We start from the raw sequence: 18,836 nt of genomic DNA, 5'->3' as shown, positions 1-18,836 counted from the left end.
GTCACTCATCCAAGTGACTTCTTCAGTCTCAGCTGACTGCAGGTTTCCCCAAACCTTATAAACAGGAGGATGTGGACAAGTGGGTGAAGAATTTGTCTGACAGACAGTTCACCCAAACAGAGAAAAACATCCTTGCTAAAGGGTTGAATTTTGCCGTCACACCGAGACAAATCCCACTAGTGGAGCTGATCACAGGCACAGAAACAGCAATTCGAAACAACAATATTGCAGAAGTGGAAGCAGAGCAACTACGGACGAAAGTTTCGGCCTGTCTCAGCAATGCAAAGCCCCCAGCATCCAACATCACCATGGAGGAGAGGAAGGCACTCGCATCACTTAGTGATGACAACAACATTATCATCCTTCCGGCAGACAAGGGTAGGTGCACAGTATTGCTTAACCAGAAAGACTATCATGAGAAGATTTTGTCACTACTCAGTGATGAAAATACTTATGAGCCCCTGAAACGAGACCCAGGAAGTGGTTACAGGAAGAGGGTGATAGACTGTCTGAAGCAGTTGGAACAAGACAAGGCTATCGACCGGACCTCATACCACAGGCTGTACCCAGGGGAGTCTACACCAAGTCTGTATGGTTTACCGAAAATACATAAGCAGGGTGCACCTTTAAGACCAATTGTCTGCATGATCAACTCGGTCACCTATAACATCTCCAAGTTTCTGACTTCGATCCTCAACCCGCTGGTGGGCAGCTCTGAACACCACATCCAGAACACCCTGGATTTTGTTGAGAAGGTGAGAGATGTCATTATGGAGGCAGATGAAACCATGGTCTCGTACGACGTTACATCTCTCTTCACTTGCATCCCAGTCACGGAAGCGTTGGAGGTAGTCCGTAAGAGATTACAGGATGACACCAACCTCAGCAACAGGACCACTCTCAGCATCGACCAAGTGTGTTTGCTTTTGGAACTGTGTCTTCATTCCACCTACTTCACATACAAGGATCAGTTCTACAGGCAGAAACATGGGTGTGCCATGGGCTCCCCAGTTTCACCCATCGTGGCCAATTTGTACATGGAAGAAGTGGAAAAGAGGGCTTTGCTATCCTACCCTGGAACACCACCAAGCCATTGGTTCAGATATGTGGATGACACCTGGGTGAAAATCAAATCTCAGGACGTACCACATTTCACGGATCACATTAACTCGGTGGACCAACACATCAAATTCACCAGGGAGGATATGAAAAGTGGCAGGTTAGCCTTCTTAGACTGTGAGATTTCTATCAGTAATGGGGGACATCTAAAGGCTGACGTGTACCGTAAACCTACACATACGGATCAGTATCTAAGGTTTGACTCTCATCACTCACATCACAACCTCTTACGATCCTTTTTAATCTTTCAATTCAGAATAATGAAATCCCATTTGTCTGGAAGTCTGCTTTTGTTACGCCAATATTAAAAGGAGGCGACCCGGCCATTTTGACTAACTACAGGCCAATATCAAACTTGTGTGTTTTGGCAAAAGTCCTTGAATCTCTTGTTAGTGAGCAATTAAAAGAGTTCTTGTATTCTAACGAAATTCTTTCAAAACTACAATCTGGGTTTAGAAAGCAGCATAGTGCTGTCACGGCTGCCACAAAAGTGATAAATGACATACTTGTTGCTCTCGATAAAAAGCAGCACTGTGCTTCTCTTTTTATTGATCTATCAAAAGCCTTTGACACTGTGGATCACGACATTTTAAAGCAGAGGCTGCTCTCGTTAGGGCTGTCTAGACATGTTGTTTCCTGGTTTACTAATTATTTGAGTGACAGGACTCAATGCACTAAATGTGAAAATCTGTGCTCAGAATTTCTGAATATTCACACTGGGGTGCCACAGGGTTCAATTTTAGGGCCTCTGATGTTCATCATGTATATAAATGACTTGGGACAAAATGTGTCCAATGCCAGTATGCATTTTTATGCTGATGACACAGTTATTTATTCCTTTGGCTCAAACCTCGAAAAAGCAATACAATCCTTGCAGAAAGCTTTTGACGTGGTTCAGCACACACTTTTGGAGCTGAAATTGGTTCTTAATGCTGAAAAGACAAAGCTAATGTTGTTTTCAAACATGAAGAATTCTTCTCAAACTGTCCCTGTGGTGTCCACTCTTGAGGGTGACCTCATAGAAGTGGTCCATACGTATAAATATCCTGGCTTTCTAATCGATGATTCTTTGACCTTTAAACCTCACATAGACAATCTTGTGAAAAAACTCAAATTAAAATTGGGATTTTTCTTTTGAAACAAATTTTGTTTTTCCTTTGAGACAAAAAAGCGTCTTGTGAATGCTACATTTTTATCTGTTTTAGATTATGGTGATCTGCTGTATATGAATGCTTCTGCCCAGTGTCTTCAAAAGATCGATTCAGTATATCATGCTTCTTTACGGTTTATTACAAACTGTAGGGCTTTGACCCATTGTTGTGATCTGTATGTTCGTGTGGGGTGGCCTTCGTTGTCCTCCAGGAGATTTGCTCACTGGTGCATCTTTATTTATAAGGCCCTGCTTGGTCTAATGCCCACTTACATTTGTGATCTGCTCACACGGAAAAGCACTGTTTCCTATAGCTTGCGTTCAAGCGATCTTTTGTTGCTTAATGTTCCATTTGCCAGAACTGAACTGGGAAAGAGGGCTTTTAGTTATGCTGCCCCATCCACATGGATGGGGCAAAATGGATGCAAAAAGATTGGAAGATAGCAGATCTTATTTCATTAAATGCTTTTAAGTCTAGATTGAGAGAGCCAGAGAAAATTGTTGTTTAAAATGTAATTGTTATTTTACAATATGTATGTAACTTTGTAATTTTTAACGTGTTGTCGCCTCTTGGCCAGGACTCCCTTGAAAAAGAGGTTCTTAATCTCAATGGGATTATTTTTCCTGGTTAAATAAAGGTTATAATAAAAAAAATCATCCACTGGAGCACAAACTGGGTGTCATCAGGACGCTACAACACAGAGCGAACACCATCCCCACTGACACAGCGGCCAGGGAGGCAGAAGAACAGCACATCAAGAAGGCCCTGAGTAAATGTGGTTATCCCAGCTGGACTTTTGTCAAAGCTGGGAAGGCACCTAAAGAAAGCTCCAGCCGATCCAGGAGAGAAGGACAACCGCTGCGCAAGCGAAAACCTGTAGTGATCCCATATGTGTCAGGAGTATCGGAGCAGTTGAGACGCATTTTTTCTAAACACCGTGTCTCTGTGGCTTTTAAACCCCAAAACACGCTGCGCCAAAAACTGGTCCACCCCAAGGATCGGGTCCCCCGACACAAACAGAGTAACATAGTGTACGCTGTTAAGTGCCAGGAGGATTGCCAGGATTTATACATCGGGGAAACCAAACAACCTCTAGCGAAGCGGATGGCACAACACAGAAGAGCAACCTCATCAGGCCAGGACTCTGCAGTTTATTTACACCTACAGGCCAGTGGACACTCTTTCAATGATGAAGATGTACACATCCTGGACAGGGAAGAACGCTGGTTTGAGCGCGGAGTCAAGGAGGCCATTTACGTGAAAAGGGAAAGACCATCTCTGAATCGAGGAGGGGGCCTAAGGGTACATCTGTCACCATCTTACAATGCTGTGATTGCAGCCATTCCCCAACTCTCTGTGAATGGGACTCATGGCCATTGATCAGTGTTCTTTGATCAGTGGGTTTTGGTCAGTGATTGTTGATCAATGGTCATGGGAATTTGCATAATTATGATTAAGGAACTGACCTCACAGCCCATTGTTCCTTCAGTGGGCTGGTTTCAGTCATTATGCAAATGTACTGTTTATAAGATTGGGGAAACCTGCAGTCAGCTGAGACTGAAGAAGTCACTTGGATGAGTGACGAAACGTTTCTCCCACAAAACGCTACGTCCAGATGAACAGATTCAACTTTTGGAGATACTTTCAAAGTAACTAGTTACTAGGGAAAGTAACTTTGGTTTTACTCAGAATTCTCTTGTTAATGTGTTGCTTCCGTAACTGGATACCCAGCCAGTCTGCCAGTCTTCTAGCTTGCTTGCTTGCCACAAGTGCACTGTGCCACCTACCAATAGAAAGGAAAAAATAATGTGCACATTTCCACGAGAGAAATCCCACGCCTGGACCGTCGTTGACCGCCGCCATGATTCTAGCCTGCTTTTTACATCCAACACAAAAACTGCAGTCGTGGTGCTTTTGATTGTACTCAGAACTCGGAAATTCTGCCTTCTGAATAGGAAGATGTTGGTAACACCAGACTGCAGATGAGCTGCATACAGAGCTGGACTGGGACAAAAATGCATTTTGACTAGAGACCGGCCCACCATTATAGGAAAAATCATAAAGCCTTTGAATGAAAATAAACACTGTTGTGACAGTGATGTACACTGTTCTGATGGTATATATGTATCAATCTATCAATTGTTTGTTGTAAGACTCAGATAATTATTTTTTTAAAAGCGAGACATTTTAAATGAGAATAATAAAGAAAAGTATTTCTTTGTGCCCCCCTTTCCCTGTTAATGCCCTACCTGGCCCCCTGGCAACACTTTGCTAGACCCGCCCCTGCACAGTTACCAGCTGTCAGCTACTTAGAAAAGGATCCTGGTGTTATTTGTCTCTCAGAAACAGTTCATAACTTCCCTTCAACTCATTCATGTCACCTAAAAGGTAAACCTGTTTCTACATCACCTGTTCAGCTCTGATGATTCAGTAAGGACATCTCCTGGTTTCATCTGCATGTTTCCTCTCACCAGATAACCAAACCGATATCATGACCAGCAGCTTTACAGCTGTGGCTCCAGCAAACATCAGCTGATACTAGAAATGAATATTAAATAAATTCTAACAACAGCTGATCAAGCTTAAACGTGCTGCTGTTGTTTAACTCGACATCCGCTGGTTTCCTCTTTCTGGCGCAAAGTGGGCGATAAACAAACAAGAGAGAAAAGCCGATCAGCTGATCATTGATTAGTTTCGTGATTGAAGTAGAAACAGGAGAGAATGAGAGAAGAAGAGGCAGCTGTGCAGCTCCAGCTTTGTGTCTTTTTCATTGTAGCTGAAGTCCGGGACAAACTGTGTTCCTTTTCACCTCAGTACGAAACGCGTAATATTTTCTCTGAATACCAGACGATTCTGTTTTTTAGGGGACGGTTGGCAACTCTAATAATTAACCGTATGAACAAAATAAAGTTCAACATCAGTAACATAGCACCCACCCAGCTGTATAGAAACTCCGTCATGCTAGCTAGCACGCAGTACGAAAATGTCAGCATAACGAAAATAAACTCCACCTAAACTTGGTTTATATCTGACCCAGATAGACTGCAGGTCATAACTTCTTACCTGAAGTTCAGTTCACCTGACACTCGGACCGGCGGCCGCTTCGGGTCTCTCCTCTTGCCTCCCTTTTCCTTCATCCACCTGCTGGCCTCCACCACTTGCTAATGTTACTGAATCTGTGGAAGCTCCGCGATATCCACCACACGAAGTAACGAGTAACGAGCCTATCTAAATCCCAGTAACGAGTAACGCGTTCCTGGATTTGGCAAGCCATTAGTGCCAAAATTCGCCACTTTTCTAACCCGTTTGATTAAGAAACGGCGTAAAAAACGCCGTTTAATTATTCAAAACGCCGAAAAAAACGGCGTTCTGTTTCGACAAACGCCGTTTTTTCCGACTCTCACATGGCGCCCTGAACGCACCATCCGAGTGACGTAAAAAGCGGCGTTCAAAGACAGACGGAAACGCCGTTTTTTCCGCCACTCGGCAGAAAACGCCGTTCAAAGATGCATAAAAACGGCGTTTTTTACGGCGTTCTGTGCCAGCTGTAATGGCGTTTCAAACGGCGTTTTATTGAAATTATGCAGGGCACTCCCCATGGTTCCCTCATCCAATTACTTTCAACTCATTTCACCCAATCAAAGAAGAGGAAGTGCAGACCACACTAATGCATCACCGATTCACCTTGCTGCTAAGTGATTGCCTATTCAGTACCAGTGCTTGTCACAGTATTGACTTGTACAGGGAGTGCAGAATTATTAGGCAAGTTGTATTTTTGAGGAATAATTTTATTATTGAACAACAACCATGTTCTCAATGAACCCAAAAAACTCATTAATATCAAAGCTGAATGTTTTTGGAAGTAGTTTTTAGTTTTAGCTATTTTAGGGGGATATCTGTGTGTGCAGGTGACTATTACTGTGCATAATTATTAGGCAACTTAACAAAAAACAAATATATACCCATTTCAATTATTTATTTTTACCAGTGAAACCAATATAACATCTCCACATTCACAAATATACATTTCTGACATTCAAAAACAAAACAAAAACAAATCAGCAACCAATATAGCCACGTTTCTTTGCAAGGACACTCAAAAGCCTGCCATCCATGGATTCTGTCAGTGTTTTGATCTGTTCACCATCAACATTGCGTGCAGCAGCAACCACAGCCTCCCAGACACTGTTCAGAGAGGTGTACTGTTTTCCCTCCTTGTAAATCTCACATTTGATGATGGACCACAGGTTCTCAATGGGGTTCAGATCAGGTGAACAAGGAGGCCATGTCATTAGTTTTTCTTCTTTTATACCCTTTCTTGCCAGCCACGCTGTGGAGTACTTGGACGCGTGTGATGGAGCATTGTCCTGCATGAAAATCATGTTTTTCTTGAAGGATGCAGACTTCTTCCTGTACCACTGCTTGAAGAAGGTGTCTTCCAGAAACTGGCAGTAGGACTGGGAGTTGAGCTTGACTCCATCCTCAACCCGAAAAGGGCCCACAAGCTCATCTTTGATGATACCAGCCCAAACCAGTACTCCACCTCCACCTTGCTGGCGTCTGAGTCGGACTGGAGCTCTCTGCCCTTTACCAATCCAGCCACGGGCCCATCCATCTGGCCCATCAAGACTCACTCTCATTTCATCAGTCCATAAAACCTTAGAAAAATCAGTCTTGAGATATTTCTTGGCCCAGTCTTGACGTTTCAGCTTGTGTGTCTTGTTCAGTGGTGGTCGTCTTTCAGCCTTTCTTACCTTGGCCATGTCTCTGAGTATTGCACACCTTGTGCTTTTGGGCACTCCAGTGATGTTGCAGCTCTGAAATATGGCCAAACTGGTGGCAAGTGGCATCTTGGCAGCTGCACGCTTGACTTTTCTCAGTTCATGGGCAGTTATTTTGCGCCTTGGTTTTTCCACACGCTTCTTGCGACCCTGTTGACTATTTTGAATGAAACGCTTGATTGTTCGATGATCACGCTTCAGAAGCTTTGCAATTTTAAGACTGCTGCATCCCTCTGCAAGATATCTCACTATTTTTGACTTTTCTGAGCCTGTCAAGTCCTTCTTTTGACCCATTTTGCCAAAGGAAAGGAAGTTGCCTAATAATTATGCACACCTGATATAGGGTGTTGATGTCATTAGACCACACCCCTTCTCATTACAGAGATGCACATCACCTAATATGCTTAATTGGTAGTAGGCTTTCGAGCCTATACAGCTTGGAGTAAGACAACATGCATGAAGAGGATGATGTGGACAAAATACTCATTTGCCTAATAATTCTGCACTCCTTGTATTATAATCCCACTATGCATTTTGATGTGTTTAAGGCATGATCAAGCAAACAAACGACAGAATACTTTTGCTGAAACCTTAACTGTGGTACCTCTTATGGCAGCTAAAAGGTAATGAGCAGAGCTAGCTCTGCTCATTTCTGAGCTTCTTTCTTATTTTCCTCTTTACTTCTCTTAACCTTTAACTTATGTCTTAGCAATCAGATTCTGCCGTCATGCATTACCGCTCCGTGCTAGTTATGTTGACTTTTCTCTTCTTTTGTCTCCTCTTTTTTCACCCGTATTTGGACACTCGGCGCATGGCTCCTTTGTTTACGTTAGGGATCAGCTGTTAGCGCTGCGCCCTGCAGCTGCGCTACCGGCAGACAGACCCTACGTCCCCAGTGAGGGAAGAGACGGGGGTGATGTCTCCCGAGAAGGACACCTTACACACCATCTCTCCTTCCTGTAATCACTGTAAACGTGAGATCGCTCCCTGATATGATTGAGGAGCTAATGACGCTAACCCGGTCACAGTGGCAGTACCCCGACACTGCCCGGTACTCCCTCTGTGAGTAGGCTGCCCGGCTTCCAGCTGCTGCGGCCGGACAAGACGAGAGACAGCGGTGAGAGGAAAGGAGGGGGACTGGGCAGTGTTTGTTAAAGACAGTTGTGGTATCCCTGGGAACATTGCTGTGAAAGAACAACTCTGCAACAGAGACATTGAGCTATTAGCCGTTAGCATCCGTGGAGGCAGCCTGTGACTCTCTGTGGTCCACAGACTGCAGACGCAATCTCCGAGAGCTCTTCTTCTAATATCAGGGGACTTTAATCATGTCTCGCTGGACTCCACACTGCCCACCTTCACCCAGTATGTGACCTGCCCCACCGTAGGCAATAAAACATTGTACTTAATGTATGCCAATGAAAAAGTGGCATACAGTTCATCACCTCTCCCTGCCCAGGGAAGATCTGATCGTAACCTAGTGCACCTTGTCCCTGTGTGCAGCACTTGTGCACGGAGCCACCAATCACCCACGCAGTGCAGAGATGGTCCGCGGAGGGCATATAAATAAATAATACAAGCAAATAAATGACAGAATGCTTTTTCTGAAACAAACGGAGACCTTAACTTTTATCAAAATACCGTTTTACTCAGTTTAAAGTAATACCACTGTATAATAGCCTTCAAATTTAACAATGTTAACAGTATCTCAGGAATATTTTTGCCCCATCAACATGCATTAAAAATAGATATGCAGTTTTGAATCAGACCTGTATGTACGTTTTCTGAAAAGTGATGTAAATAAATAATCTCAAAAACATGAAATAATTGTTTCCCATGTAAACTGGAGATGTCCTTGTCAATGTCATCAGAGTACTCTGGAAGTCTTACATGAATTTGAAACAGAGAGTGGCACATGACAGCGTTGTACATAACTAGTTTACCTGTATGACATGAAGTAATTAAAAAAAAGAATCCATGTAACTTGGTTATGGCTTCTTTCTGATAACTGTAGATACAAGTGGGCTGCAGTGTGCATTATACTTTTGTCAAGATAAGATACTGAACCCGCTGATATGATGTGGTGGAGGAGTACAAATACCTGGACACCCACATTTATACATTTGCTGAACTGGAAGATCAAAACAGAGGCTGTACACAAGCAGTGGATGGGCAGGAGGGTTTTTGAGAACAAGCTTATGTGTGCACCAAAATGTTAATGACAGGTGTTCTGTCAGTTCAGGTGAGTGCAGTGCACTTTGATGTGTTCTTCTTGGATCAGGAGAGCAAGCTCTGTGATTGGCCGCGCTTCGGAAGCTGTGGTGGAGAGGAAGTGAGTGAACAAACTGCCATGCATCATGGATATTCCTCTCAATCCACCTCATCAGGTACTTCTCTAAAAGTGTGACTCAGGTCTGTTGCCCCAAAGGATACAGGAAATGCACTGATTTCCATGACAGAATCGTGTCTGTTTAATGCTCCATGATGATAACTTTCCTGTGAGCGTTTGAAGATCACTGACATCGTGGCTTTTAGCCTCATTGTTTCTGCAAAGAGATTTCTCCAGTCACTGAATCTTTTGATAAAATATATTTTTATGCCTCTAGAGGATGGAATATTTTAAGTCTTTACAACTTTACACTTGGGAACATTATTCTGAAATTGTTGCACAATTTGTTAATGGAGTTTTTTTGCAGATTGATCAACCTCTGCCCATATTTCCTCCAGAGCAACTCTGCTTCTCTAAGATGCTTTTAATATCCAATCATGTAACTGACCTGTTACTTTTAAAAAATATCCCTGCAGCTGTTTCTTTTTAGTACCACTTTTTCCAGCCTTCTCTTGCCCCATCCCAACTGTTTTGAAACATATTGCTGCCATCAAATTAAAATGGACTTATTTTTAACGACATAGTCTCGGTGTAAACATTTGACATATTTTCTATGTTCTACTGTGAACAAACTTTGCTTTTCACATTTGCAAATCAGTGCTTGCTCTTTTTTTATTCACATTTTACACTGGAGTCCAGTATTTTCAGAACTATGTTTGTACAAAGCATAATCTGTACAAAGCAAAACATAATCTGCTCGCTGTGAACTGTCACAACATCAAACACACGCTAAACCACTTTATATCTACTACACTATACTGAGCCACTTCGAGACCTACTATACAGTTTTTTATTTTTTAATTATTTACTGTCACTGCTTTATAGTTGTATTTATCAATATCAACAGCTGTAACTTTTAGATTAATCAAGTTGACTTTATCGAGATTCAGCTTCAGTTGTATACTTTCCACTTCACAACTTCCATCTTATACACTTTAAAAATCACTCAACATTTTTTATTGTCAGTGTCACACAGCTCGTTCTTGTATCTCCACTACTCAATGGTACATAGTAAACACATATTATAACTTTTCACATTATATGTATCCAGTCACCTAGATATTTTGAAGTCTTTCCACTTGCTGCTATTATGTTTCAGTCAATAATTGAACTGTCTCAGTGATATGTCGAGTCCAGAAAGTATATTAAGCCAGAGATGAGTTCAATACCATGACTCCCTCTGGTGCCAGTTAGTGGATTAAATAGTTCTACCACTTGCTCCATCATCGGTCCGTCCAGAGTAAATTCAATGTCTGGCACAGTAATCCTCTCAGGCCAGTCGACCAGCAATCCCAGCTCATCTGTACCATGAGCACCACCACCACCAGAATCAGTACCTAAGCCCTGAGCAGCAGTCGTCTCACTCTCAGTGGCTGTCACACTACCATCAGCTGTCCCACCAATAGTCCCAGCAGCAGCTGCTGCTCTAGTCTGAAAGATGTCCTGCATGGCAGTTGAGGCTCGGCCCTGTTGCTGGAGGCTGCCTCGGACAAAACTCTGTAATGGGCTCAAGTGTCTCTCTGTCCGCAAGCCATGATTGTTCCACTGTTGAGTGAAGTCTTTCAAATCTCTGTTGATCCTTGGGAGATAGATGTAATGGAGAGCCCAAAGGTGCATTTCATTGTCAATGTCTATGATGCCTTCCTCCTCCAGGTGGTGAAATAAATCACAGTAGACATTGGTCATTCCTCGCCACAGATCACCCCAGAGCCTCTCAATTCTCTGATTATAGAATAGAATTCTATAATCAGAGAATTACAGACATTGAATTTTTATGGGTACTCCTTCCTTTTAGGGCACTTCCACGATCAAAGCCTCTGAAAATGTTCATCATCAGGCAGACAGCATTGTTTTCCCCTCCTCTGTCTGTCCGGACCCTCGAGGGTACACCATAGGATACCACGGCTCTGATGAAACTTGATAAAACGGTACTGCTACGGTTGTTGTTTGAGGCATGAAGGAAGACCACAAGACGACTGTATCCATCAATAGCCCCATGAATGACTATCCTCCACCTAAAACCGTGGTCCATAAGAAGAAAAATATTATTTCTGCTTTGTTATTGAAACAATGGAAAATACACTCTTAATTGATTTACATGGCACTATTACATGTCAAGTTTGAATTTTTCTCTGTATGGTGCTTCCGCTGTCTGTGTTCTCTCATCTTCCCCTTTAAACATAACCAGTTGTGTTAGAGGACTGCCCATCCCAGGGCCTGGCTCTATTGGACGTGTCTTACTGTTCAACAATTATATTTGATGTAATGCTGAATTTCACTTTGGTCAAAATAGGTGTTCAACAAATCAGTGTGGTTGGTTACCTTATCAGCTTGTGATTTCCATCAATGTGCCACAATGAGTTTGGACCTGCAACCTGATATGTTCTTCGTTCTGGTCTCCGCAAAACTGCTCTAAGGGCAGCTGCTCCAGGATTTATCCGTAACATGCTTGCTCGAACCCTCCTTCGCTGTACATGTAGTCCACGTACTCGCAGGGAGGCTCTGACAGCCTCAGGACCAATGTGTTCATTGCCAGCAACAATGTCCTGCACATGTTCATCCAAGGCACTGTCAGTCAGTTCCGCATACATTGATGCACGGGTGAAATGATACTGTCTGAAATCAGACAAAAAAACATGAGTAATTTATCACTACCATAACAACACACTTCATTACTTGACTAGTGGTGCACATTCAAATATACTAATGTTTACAATTTCACAATACCATTTAATTTGAATAAACAGTGAGTGTGTGTCACAGAGAACTGAAAGTCACACTGGTTTCAAAAGTCACTGACCACAGACGTCTTCGAATTGTACGAAGTGAAACATTCAAAATATCAGCCATCTGAGGTGCAGTGAATCCACATGACTTCAGGAATGACAGCTGTTCCCGAGTGATAAGGTAAAGGGATCTACCTCTACCTCTGTTGAAAACCACTGGTGCCTGGTATCCAAAACAGCCTGAAAATATATAAGCGTTTGGTGTATTTGGAAAATAGGTTAAGACAGAGTCATAATTTATTTCACACTTTTGATGAGTCAAGGAATCAACACAATATGTGCTTACCTTGTTGGCCATGCTGAGTAGACAGTTCGACCTCCTGAATCAATTCAGCCAAGTCACGCAGAAGTTGATCTGCTGCAGTTACATTGATCAGTCTTCCTCTTGCCCACCGAAGGCTTCTCTGCACTGTCTCCAACCTCAAAGATATCCAAAAATTACTTCTTAATTCATGTTATATTCTCAGGCCATATTCCCCTTAAACATTTTATGCAAGTTAAAATGTTAAATGTTTTCGATCATGCTTTCATCATACCTCCTTAACGCTAACTGTAGCACATCTGGCCCAACATCGTCCATCAGCAGCTGCCGTGTACAGTCATTAAGAATGTTCTTGCACCTTGAGATGAAAATCCTCCAGGCCATACTTTGTAATGGTCTGGTTGAGTCACAACTATTTTTCCACAGTGCCTGCTCTACTTGGGGTGCTGGCTGCTCTACTTCATCACTCCACCGAGGATCACCACCTGAGACAAATCAAGCCAGCTGTATTTAAGACCACCGTTCACAACCAGTCTTTGCCATATTATCTGTTAACCTATCTTAGTTATTGGCCTCACGTTGCTCAAAGCTCTATCAATCAATCAATCTTTATTTATAAAGCACTTTTCATACAAAAAATGTAGCACAAAGTGCTTTACATGGTTAAAAGCAGCCCACCCCACCCACCCACCCTCCCACACACACACACACACACACACACTTAAAGAGTAAGTTTAGTACTCTAGTACTTACCTCTCTGTTGATGTCGTCTTAGTTACTTCCTGGACAACCTTTCACACTCGCAATAACCCCACTCCCCTGGACACGGATCTCCATTTGCTCCTCAACAGCTGATAACCTCTCACTCTTTTTTATCCATTCGTGCATTACTCCACCTGCAAACAAGTAAGACTGTTCAGACTGCCTATTTGGATCTTTTCTGAACTTCTTCCAAGACCCTCCTGACTCTGCTTTCCCTCTGCTGCAGTACCTGTAGAGGCTATGCCTACACTTGAAGCCACTGAAGGGTTTGATGGCAGGGGTGAGGCAATGTAACTGTTATGAATTAAACTTGTAACAGCCCAACTCAATCTATATTTGTCTTGTACGGTTAAGATTGTTTTTGTATCCATCATTTTTATTTGCTTCTCTTTATCCAATGTCATTTATCATAACAGCGCCGAGTTTACAAACTGCTTGTTCTGACCAAAAACACCTGGCTTGAGTTACGTTTATCTTAAATACATTTCCATAAACACACCATACGTAAAAACACAAAAGGTGACCCGTAGCAGCACACATAAGGTAACAACACAAAAATGGGTCGCACAGTGCTGCTCCACCATCAACTCTCACACCACTGTTTCACTTGCCGAGCTCCAGCAGCCACAGATCATGTTACTGTTCCCTCTAGTATGAACTACCGTAGTCCATGTTCACAGCATTTTGCTCCTAGTTGTAGAACTCAAAGTTAACATTCACGCATTCTAGCTTTGTTTTTAATTTTACCTTTTGCATCACATACACATACTTGTCTGTTTTTTTCTATTTTATTACTATATTTCTATTTCTATTGTACAGCACTTTGGTCTACCAGGTGTGTTTTTAAAGTGCTATATAAATGATGATGATGATGATGATGATGGTTATGATGTAAAGAACGTTTTCTGTTAACTTCACTCTGAGCCTGTGCTCGAATCTGCTCCTGAGTACACTTCATGTTTCTTGTTGTTTAAGGAAGAGAGTTCGATTATAGTCTTAGTCATTTACAGTGATACGATAGTTGTAGGACATACCCTGCTTGCTGGTGTTTTTTCATAGACAAACTTGGACTATATTAGAAATCTATATATTACTGTGATCCTACAAAGACAAAAATTTAAATTATTACTTTCAACAGGTTTCCATATTTAAATAAATCAAAAATTCCATGTTAGTCTTATGAAAATTGTGACTGAGCACTTTTGGAAACACTCTGTCATCACTGTAAGTATTGAGACTGTGAACAGTTACAGAATAAGTTACAGAAATAAATGTCAGATTCTAACAGGTTATAGTTCTGTTAATAGAGCTTTTGAATCTACTCTTCATTATTATTCATATCTTTAATAACAGTATGTCAACGATGTCAACCAATATTTTCATATTTCAAATACACACCCAAGTTAAAAATTTGAATCTCCACATCTTCTACTCTGCATGTCTGAAAAATCAGTTTTGATAATGTTACAATTCCATTGTTAAATTTTCCCATCTATGTTATTCATCTTTGTTTATTTTAAATGCTGTCATTAGTTTTTATTTTTTTCCAACTTATTAAAAAAAATGAACATGGTCTACATTGTTTTGTTCACTTGAATAAAACGACATTTTTGTATCGTACTCTGGGTTCTTGGAGACCACGCTGTCTTTTAACTTTATTCTTTATTTTCTGCATATACTGTTGTTTATTCATTTCTTTACTCTTTGAGGCTGTTCTCCTGCCATTCTGTGTTCCTAGTGCAAAGTCTGCATTTCTGTGTTCTATCTTTAGTTGGTTACTGCTTTATATTGTTGACCTCTAGTCTTTTGTGCACTTGCTTTTGCTTCCGCTGGTCATACTTGTTTGATTCAATTCACCTGTGTCTTGTTTCTCCCAGCTGTGTCCTCTCTCCCTAATCAATATTATTATCTCTCTTCACTGCGGATTTCCCGCACTCATATTTAAGGTCAGTTTTCAGTTAATGGAGTTTGTCTTTCAGTCTGCAGTGTCGGGTTTACTGACTGCTTAACAGTCTCATGTGGCTCTTTGTATACACCATGTATTACTAAATCCTGGTATTGCAGATACAACTATACATGCGTTTAAAAAGGCACATACGTGCTTATAAGGATGAACATCAAAAGCTGAAAATTCGGAACATCTGTCACGATCTAATTCAGATGAGTTTACTGAAATTGCAACTTGGTGTTGCACTATGACTTCATGGTTTGACAGTCTGTTAATCCTGCTTACTGGAAAAAGGCTCTTGGGATAATTACTCGGCTGTAGAGTTAAATGACTAAGTTTCTCCCATTGAACATACTGTATTATATGCAGCACTTACGCACAACCATACCGGAAAATCAATGCGCAATTACGTGGCTCTAATATTAGAGCCTAATATTAGAGCTCTAATATTAGAGCCACGTAATCAATGGTGGCCGAGGCGACGGCAAGGCTAAGGCTAGCTTTGTAACGGAATATAACAAAAGTATGAAACGAAAATGTGTTCTTTGTTGCTGAACTGTAAGATGAAAGTAGACACAATTTCGGGCTCCTACATTTTGTCAGAAACTGTAAATTAATGAATTTTTTTTTTACTGTACTGGAAATAAGAATAGAAGAAAATGTATTCATTCTTACCTTATACTAATCGTGGTGAAGGCCAGTGCAGTGCAGGAACTTATATGCCTTCTCGGGTGAATTCCGCTGAGCGTAAACGTAATGTCCCGCTCTACTGTACAAGACTTGTGAATGGTTACCTGGAGGGATGTACCACTGTGAGAGGGGTGCTACGGAATAGTCCAAGTGATCGCTGCTTTAATTTCCTGGTCAACTATACATAAATTGCACGTCGACATGAAATAAAAAGCATTCTGTCATTTATTTGCTTGATTATGCCCTCCGCGAAGCATCTCTGCACTGCACACTAAGTGCTGCACACAGGGACAAGGTGCACTAGGTTACGATCAGATCTTCCCTGGGCAGGGAGAGGTGATGAACTGTATGCCACTTTTTCATTGGCATACATTAAGTACAATGTTTTATTGCCTACGGTGGGGCAGGTCACATAATGGGTGAAGGTGGGCAGTGTGGAGTCCAGCGAGACATGATTAAAGTCCCCTGATATTAGAAGAAGAGATTGCGTTTGCAGTCTGCGGACCACAGAGAGTCACAGGCTGCCTCCACGGATGCTAACGGCTAATAGCTCAATGTCTCTGTTGCAGAGTTGTTCTTTCACAGCAATGTGCCCAGGGATACCACAACTGTCTTTAACAAACACTGCTCAGTCCCCCTCCTTTCCTCCCACCGCTGTCTCTCGTCCTGTCCGCCCGCAACATCTGGAAACCAGGCAGCTCCACACTCATGTCCGGAGTTTGCGGTGTTAGCCAGGACTCCGTTAGCATCATAATGCTACACTGCGGTAGCGCAGCGCTAATAGCTGATCCCTCAAGTAAACAAGCGACCCATGCGCCACAAAGTTAAGGTCTTGTTTCAGAAAAAGCATTCCGTCGTTTGCTTGTTTGATCATGCTTTAAACACATCAAAATGCATAGTGGGTAACAAGCACTGGTACTGAATAGGCAATCACTTAGCAGCAAGGTGAATCGGTGATGCATTAGTGTGGTCTGCACTTCCTCTTCTTTGATTGAGTGAAATGAGTTGAAAGTAATTGGATGAGGGAACCATGGGGAGTGCCCTGCATAATTTCAATAAAACGCCGTTTGAAACGCCGTTACAGCTGGCACAGAACGCCGTAAAAAACGCCGTTTTTATGCATCTTTGAACGGCGTTTTCTGCCGGGTGGCGGAAAAAACGGCGTTTCCGTCTGTCTTTGAACGCCGCTTTTTACGTCACTCGGATGGTGTGTTCAGGGCGCCATGTGAGAGTCGGAAAAAACGGCGTTTGTCGAAACAGAACGCCGTTTTTTTTCGGCGTTTTGAATAATTAAACGGCGTTTTTTACGCCGTTTCTTAATCAAACGGGTTAGAAAAGTGGCGAATTTTGGCACTAATGGCTTGCCATAAATAACTAGTTACCGTGCTCGTTACCACAATAATAACGTAGTTACTGTAACGCGTTACTTAATAACGCGTTAGTCCCAACACTGCTCATAAGAAAAAAAGTCTAAAATCTCAGGTCACAGTTATTTACTCAGTGACTGCTTTTACATACATGAACCTCATTTTGATCATCTTTAGCATCAACAGAAAAATCTACCACTGTAAAATTATATGAATGATTTTAAAAATAAGAAGCAGCAGAATAAATAAACTTTAACAACTCAGCTGTTTTGTCTCAAAACAAACTGTCTCAACAAATTCTGCTTAGAGTTTATTATTTTGGGTGAAATGAGCCTTTAAAGGCCACTTTGAGGCTAAATTGTTAAAGACATCATCTCTGTCTCTGTCGTTCCATCGAGTCTTTGGATGTTTAAAATCACGTCCAAAAGAAATCCCAGTGCGCTGCATGATATTTGAAATTGTACAGAATGTAAAAATCTCACACTGAAGATGAATTTCTGTGTTTTTTAACTTCAACACACCGACTGCTGTTTGTGAAACTGAATCCTGCATCTTAGCTGTGAGTGTATCTGAACGTGTTTCACCTTCAGACACACTGAGTGTGGGTGGATGACTTTATGTGAACATGAAGCACTAAATGTATAAAGGCTCATTTACACCATGAAGGCTGCTCTCAAAACCAGGCACAGACTTAATGCTGTTTGTTAAGGTGGAATTAGGAAATAAGTGTCTAAAATTTTTAGAACATGTTTAGCGCCACCTTGTGGCCGGACGTCACTTTTTTCTTAAATTCAGCTTCACGAGGTTTTAAATTTCTGTCAGTTTTTGAAAGCAGGGCTCCAGAGTGTAAATGAACCTTTATACATGTAGTGTTTCATGCCCACTTCTGTGACATGCACTCTGTGTAACTCAGTGGCAGCTTTTCAGTGTGAAAATGAACCACAAGAACTGAACATCTCTCTTCATGACTTCAGTCCAAATACAATCAGCTGTGAAATGTTTTCATGCTCACTTAAAAAATTTCTTCTGTTCACATATTTGAACAAACATGCAGGTTTTCTGTAAGTCTCATTACAGCCTCTTCAGTCTGTGGCTGTAATTACACAACAGTCACGGTGGAGGCTGCTGCTTTAATCATGTGGCTGACAATAATAATAATTAATAATAATAACAATTAAAAACCTCAACAATTAGAGTCTTGATAACACTGGTGGATCATAGTTTCCTCATATTTCTGAGACTACGTACCTCCAACATTGTAGCCCACACAGGAGTTCTGATCACAGTAACCCGGAGGCCCCTGGGGGCCGATGGGACCGGGGGCTCCGGGCCGACCGGGTACTCTGGGATTTCCAGGTCGTCCTGAGGGTCCAGAGCTACCTGGTCTGCCCTGTCCCTGGGGACCTGGGAGGAAGAGGATGAAGAGTTTAGAAAACAAAACACAAATGTTAGAATTACAGATTCACTCTGTGAGGTCAAACTCATCATCAGCCATAAGAACCCCGACTGTGAGCCCAAAGTTATCACAACATGTGTTTGTGTTTCATTTTCTCCTGCGTTTTGTCAGTCAGACAGAAAAATACT

The 18,836-nt window shown here is 42.0% G+C and overlaps 1 long non-coding RNA gene across 2 annotated transcripts; it reads right to left on the bottom strand.

Moving 5' to 3' along the window:
- Positions 1-11,237: 11,237 nt before the first annotated feature.
- On the bottom strand, positions 11,238-16,880 carry LOC109194307 (uncharacterized). 2 transcript variants are annotated; one of them, XR_002060223.2, is made up of 7 exons: positions 15,871-16,880; positions 13,239-13,381; positions 12,760-12,970; positions 12,510-12,643; positions 12,238-12,403; positions 11,760-12,053; positions 11,238-11,452 (listed from the first exon to the last, which is right to left on the bottom strand). It is a non-coding gene; the product is annotated as an uncharacterized LOC109194307 (long non-coding RNA). The 2 variants fall into 2 exon arrangements; XR_002060224.2 differs by having other exon boundaries at positions 12,359-12,403; positions 15,871-16,879.
- Positions 16,881-18,836: the final 1,956 nt, after the last annotated feature.

This window comes from Oreochromis niloticus, unplaced genomic scaffold (genome assembly GCF_001858045.2).
Source record: "Oreochromis niloticus isolate F11D_XX unplaced genomic scaffold, O_niloticus_UMD_NMBU tig00007340_pilon, whole genome shotgun sequence".
Classification (NCBI taxonomy): domain Eukaryota; kingdom Metazoa; phylum Chordata; class Actinopteri; order Cichliformes; family Cichlidae; genus Oreochromis; species Oreochromis niloticus.
Note: the sequence above shows the minus strand (reverse complement) of the source record. Positions and strands in the feature narration are given on the sequence as shown.